The 5,879-nt window shown below is 55.1% G+C and overlaps 2 non-coding genes across 2 annotated transcripts; both read right to left on the bottom strand.

Moving 5' to 3' along the window:
• Positions 1-632: 632 nt before the first annotated feature.
• Positions 633-787, bottom strand: LOC126151071 (5.8S ribosomal RNA). Its single transcript, XR_007531806.1, has one exon. It is a non-coding gene; the product is annotated as a 5.8S ribosomal RNA (ribosomal RNA).
• Positions 788-1,138: 351 nt separating this feature from the next.
• Positions 1,139-3,035, bottom strand: LOC126151063 (small subunit ribosomal RNA). The gene has a single exon (XR_007531799.1). It is a non-coding gene; the product is annotated as a small subunit ribosomal RNA (ribosomal RNA).
• Between the last annotated feature and the right edge of the window lie 2,844 nt (positions 3,036-5,879).

Here is a 5,879-nt window from a genome sequence, read left to right as displayed (position 1 = left end):
GACTTCTCACGTTTACCCCAGAACGGTTTCACGTACTTTTGAACTCTCTCTTCAAAGTTCTTTTCAACTTTCCTCACGGTACTTGTTCGCTATCGGTCTCGTGGTCATATTTAGTCTCAGATGGAGTTTACCACCCACTTGGAGCTGCACTCTCAAGCAACCCGACTCGAAGGAGAGGTCCCGCCGACGCTCGCACCGGCCGCTACGGGCCTGGCACCCTCTACGGGCCGTGGCCTCATTCAAGTTGGACTTGGGCTCGGCGCGAGGCGTCGGGGTAGTGGACCCTCCCAAACACCACATGCCACGACAGGCGGCAGCCTGCGGGGTTCGGTGCTGGACTCTTCCCTGTTCGCTCGCCGCTACTGGGGAATCCTTGTTAGTTTCTTTTCCTCCGCTTAGTAATATGCTTAAATTCAGCGGGTAGTCTCGCCTGCTCTGAGGTCGTTGTACGAGGTGTCGCACGCCACACCGCCAGCCGGCTGTGCACGCTACCGAGAAAGTACCGGTATGCGAACCGCCAGGCGACGGGCGCGCATCGCACGTTTGAGGAGACGCGGCCGGCCCCACAGGCGGCCACGACACTCCCAGGTCTCCGAAGCGGGACAAACGCCGCGCGCTTCAGTATACGTAGCCGACCCTCAGCCAGACGTGGCCCGGGAACGGAATCCATGGACCGCAATGTGCGTTCGAAACGTCGATGTTCATGTGTCCTGCAGTTCACATGTCGACGCGCAATTTGCTGCGTTCTTCATCGACCCACGAGCCGAGTGATCCACCGTCCTGGGTGATCTTTTCTGTTAGTTTCCACTGTCTCTTTCAAAACAGTTGCATAGGCGGGACTGAGGCGTTTGACGGCCCCTGTTCCAGCGTTCTGTGTCCAACGGCCTCACGGCCGATGGGCGTCGTACGGCTCCACACCGGAGCGGACAGGCACTCGGGCGAAAGTCATTCAAAACCGGCGCCAGGCGCCAGGTGCCGCAGGCCAGCCGCTCCAGAGCTTCAGCGCTCGTACCACACAACATTTTTCAGTTAGTTTTGAGAGGCACGCGTGGTTCCGCACGCGGCGCACGGCTGCTGCCGTACAGGTAGCGTGTTGCGCGACACGACACGCACATCGAAAGACATGCAGTCTAGTCGGTAATGATCCTTCCGCAGGTTCACCTACGGAAACCTTGTTACGACTTTTACTTCCTCTAAATGATCAAGTTTGGTCATCTTTCCGGTAGCATCGGCAACGACAGAGTCGATGCCGCGTACCAGTCCGAAGACCTCACTAAATCATTCAATCGGTAGTAGCGACGGGCGGTGTGTACAAAGGGCAGGGACGTAATCAACGCGAGCTTATGACTCGCGCTTACTGGGAATTCCTCGTTCATGGGGAACAATTGCAAGCCCCAATCCCTAGCACGAAGGAGGTTCAGCGGGTTACCCCGACCTTTCGGCCTAGGAAGACACGCTGATTCCTTCAGTGTAGCGCGCGTGCGGCCCAGAACATCTAAGGGCATCACAGACCTGTTATTGCTCAATCTCGTGCGGCTAGAAGCCGCCTGTCCCTCTAAGAAGAAAAGTAATCGCTGACAGCACGAAGGATGTCACGCGACTAGTTAGCAGGCTAGAGTCTCGTTCGTTATCGGAATTAACCAGACAAATCGCTCCACCAACTAAGAACGGCCATGCACCACCACCCACCGAATCAAGAAAGAGCTATCAATCTGTCAATCCTTCCGGTGTCCGGCCTGGTGAGGTTTCCGTGTTGAGTCAAATTAAGCCGCAGGCTCCACTCCTGGTGGTGCCCTTCCGTCAATTCCTTTAAGTTTCAGCTTTGCAACCATACTTCCCCCGGAACCCAAAAGCTTTGGTTTCCCGGAGGCTGCCCGCCGAGTCATCGGAGGAACTGCGGCGGATCGCTGGCTGGCATCGTTTATGGTTAGAACTAGGGCGGTATCTGATCGCCTTCGAACCTCTAACTTTCGTTCTTGATTAATGAAGCAAATGCTTTCGCTTCTGTTCGTCTTGCGACGATCCAAGAATTTCACCTCTAACGTCGCAATACGAATGCCCCCGCCTGTCCCTATTAATCATTACCTCGGGTTCCGAAAACCAACAAAATAGAACCGAGGTCCTATTCCATTATTCCATGCACACAGTATTCAGGCGGGCTTGCCTGCTTTAAGCACTCTAATTTGTTCAAAGTAAACGTGCCGGCCCACCCAGACACTCAATAAAGAGCACCTTGGTAGGATTTCAACGGGGTCCGCCTCGGGACGCACGAACACGCACGAGGCGGTCGCACGCCTTCGGCTCGCCCCACCGGCAGGACGTCCCACGATACATGCCAGTTAAACACCGACGGGCGGTGAACCAACAGCGTGGGACACAAATCCAACTACGAGCTTTTTAACCGCAACAACTTTAATATACGCTATTGGAGCTGGAATTACCGCGGCTGCTGGCACCAGACTTGCCCTCCAATAGATACTCGTTAAAGGATTTAAAGTGTACTCATTCCGATTACGGGGCCTCGGATGAGTCCCGTATCGTTATTTTTCGTCACTACCTCCCCGTGCCGGGAGTGGGTAATTTGCGCGCCTGCTGCCTTCCTTGGATGTGGTAGCCGTTTCTCAGGCTCCCTCTCCGGAATCGAACCCTGATTCCCCGTTACCCGTTACAACCATGGTAGGCGCAGAACCTACCATCGACAGTTGATAAGGCAGACATTTGAAAGATGCGTCGCCGGTACGAGGACCGTGCGATCAGCCCAAAGTTATTCAGAGTCACCAAGGCAAACGGACCGGACGAGCCGACCGATTGGTTTTGATCTAATAAAAGCGTCCCTTCCATCTCTGGTCGGGACTCTGTTTGCATGTATTAGCTCTAGAATTACCACAGTTATCCAAGTAACGTGGGTACGATCTAAGGAACCATAACTGATTTAATGAGCCATTCGCGGTTTCACCTTAATGCGGCTTGTACTGAGACATGCATGGCTTAATCTTTGAGACAAGCATATGACTACTGGCAGGATCAACCAGGGAGCTGCGTCAACTAGAGCTGAGCAGCCGGCCGCCCGGGAGTGTGTCCCGGGGGCCCGCGCGAACACGCAAGCGTCCGCTCAATTATTCTGCAAACAGGAGGAGGCTGAGCTCCCCTGCACAATACACCTCGAAACCCTCTCAGGTCCCGGCGGCGCGCAGCGCCCGTCCTAAGTACTTGGTCGGGTTCGAGAGAGGCGCAATCGCCCGGAGGTTAGGCGAGTAGACGCTTTAGGTGCGACCACCCGTGCTCCCAACTGAGCTTGCCGCTGCCGACAGAGGCCCGGGAGCGTGCTGTCGTGGCATTGCCGGCGGGAGACAACACGCGCCACCTACGGTGACCGGCAGCTCCAACGCCAGCGCCACAGAAGGGCAAAGGCCCCCACGTGGGTGCCGAAGCGAACTCTCCCAGCACAGCGCACGTGCCAACACGTCTGCACAACTGCGATACAAACCACCAGCGAGAACCGCTGGGGCGACCGAGCAGCAGACGGCGTCGCGGCGCCGAGTGCCGGGCGGCGGCGCATCCTCAACGCACACAGTCCTCAATCGGACCAGCACACTGCAGATGTCCACCGCGCTTCGCACCGGGCCGGCGAGGACCCACTTTGGCAGCACGGCGCCGCGCGCAGGGTGCCCCGGCGCGCAGCTGCGCCGCCTGCCGCGTCCGTCGGCCGGCGCGCCCTGCCACTGGGCGCCCCCACCCAGCCGGCTGTAGCGCGTGCGCCCCACGCACCGCGCGGCCAGCACGCCGGGCGGCCCCCCCCTCACCGGCCGGGGACAGTCCCACCCACCCACAGCCGCGTATCGCTTCACACCCAGATCCACATTCACGTTCATTGGTGTGGTGGGTATCGCTGACACAACGCGTCATAGCTGTACCGATCGTTGCCCTCACAGATGTACCTCCAGCAAGATCAACCGCACCACAACGGGTTACCAGTTGTTCATTTGCGTAACGTCACCAGTAAACGTACACGTCCACGTCCATCCCCGTTTTGCAAAGTCAACTATTATTGCATGCCTGCCTGTCAGGTGTCAAGACACACTACATCCGCTCACATCCACGCAACAAAATGTGCCCGACTAGAGGGCACGTGGAAGGTGCCCCCCGTACGTATGCGATGTCCATTGCGCGACGAACTGTCAACCGGCCTCTGTAGCATGTCGCAGATGTGGAACGCGGGACACCGTGCTATCACATTGTGTGAGAAGAGACTACTATGTCTGCATACACGCGCCACTACATGAACAGACGGCTCATGCTGATCGCCATCCACTGCGTCCATTACTCCCACACGTCTCTATGGCGTACCACACTGCAATACAGCTGTTATGGGGAGATGACACGTAGCTGTGTACACAACATTCTGAGCGGGTTGCGGTTGGACAACAATACATTAATGTAACGTGTCATATGCATTTTACAGAGCAGGTTAAGGCACAACGTGGGTTAGGTTAAGGCACAACGTGGGTTATGTTAAGGCACAACGTGGGTTATGTTAAGCACAACGTGGGTTAGGTTAAGGCACAACGTGGGTTAGGTTAAGGCACAACGTGGGGTAGATTGCGGCACAACTTGGGGTAGATTGCGGCACAACTTGGGGTAGATTGCGGCACAACTTGGGGTAGATTGCGGCACAACTTGGGTAGATTGCGGCACAACTTGGGGTAGATTGCGGCACAAACTTGGGGTAGATTGCGGGTACAACTTGGGTAGATTGCGGTACAACTTGGGGTAGATTGCGGTACAACTTGGGGTAGATTGCGGTACAACTTGGGGTAGATTGCGGTACAACTTGGGGTAGATTGCGGTACACTTGGGGTAGATTGCGGTACAACTTGGGGTAGATTGCGGTACAACTTGGGGTAGATTGCGGTACAACTTGGGGTAGATTGCGGTACAACTTGGGGTAGATTGCGGTACAACTTGGGGTAGATTGCGGTACAAATTGCATTACATTGCGGTGCAAATTGCGTTACATTGCGGTGCAAATTGCGTTAGGTTAAGGTGCAACACAGGTTAGGTTAAGGTGCAACACAGGTTAGGTTAAGGTGCAACACAGGTTAGGTTAAGGTGCAACAGAGGTTAGGTAAGGCGACATAGGTTAGGTTAAGGTGCAAGATGGGTTAGGTTAAGGTGACATAGGTTAGGTTAAGGTGACATAGGTTAGGTTAAGGTGACATAGGTTAGGTTAAGGTGACATAGGTTAGGTTAAGGTGACATAGGTTAGGTTAAGGTGACATAGGTTAGGTTAAGGTGACATAGGTTAGGTTAAGGTACAAACTGGGTTGTGTTTTGGTACACATTGCGTTGTAGTACAGTACACGTTAGGTTTGGGTACGGTACACATTGTGGTATGGGATGGCGTGTTGGTGGGGGGGGGGGGGGGGCGGGGCGAGGTTCGTTCATATTGACCGTAGGAAGTGGATGCCCGAGGCAGCGTCAGTGTGTCAAAGGAGGTATGTCACGTTGGGATGCGCTTTTCGGTAGTGAGAGGGGGCGCGCCGTGTCCGAGGTTGCGGCAGACCTGTGTGTTTCATTCCTGCCAGTGTGTTTGTTCTGTAAGACGAGGCAGTGTGGTGATGTTGGGTGCACCCCTGTGTGGGACATGTGTGGGTGTTGGTGGCTTATCTGAGCAATTGTGGTTGTCGGACGAGTGGGATATTCTGTTTTATGATTGGACCTCGTGGCCTGGTTATCATAGTCTGGTTGGTGTACTGTGGCGGATAGGATGCACCGGACGTTGGTCCATGGTGGTGCTTAATTATTGCATCTGTGTCTGTTACAGGCAGAGAGTAGTGTGTGATAGAGTGTGTGGGTGACGTGTGGTTCCTTTTGTTTGC

This window comes from Schistocerca cancellata, unplaced genomic scaffold (genome assembly GCF_023864275.1).
Source record: "Schistocerca cancellata isolate TAMUIC-IGC-003103 unplaced genomic scaffold, iqSchCanc2.1 HiC_scaffold_1030, whole genome shotgun sequence".
Classification (NCBI taxonomy): Eukaryota; Metazoa; Arthropoda; class Insecta; order Orthoptera; family Acrididae; genus Schistocerca; species Schistocerca cancellata.
This window is presented reverse-complemented; position numbering and strand designations above follow the sequence as displayed.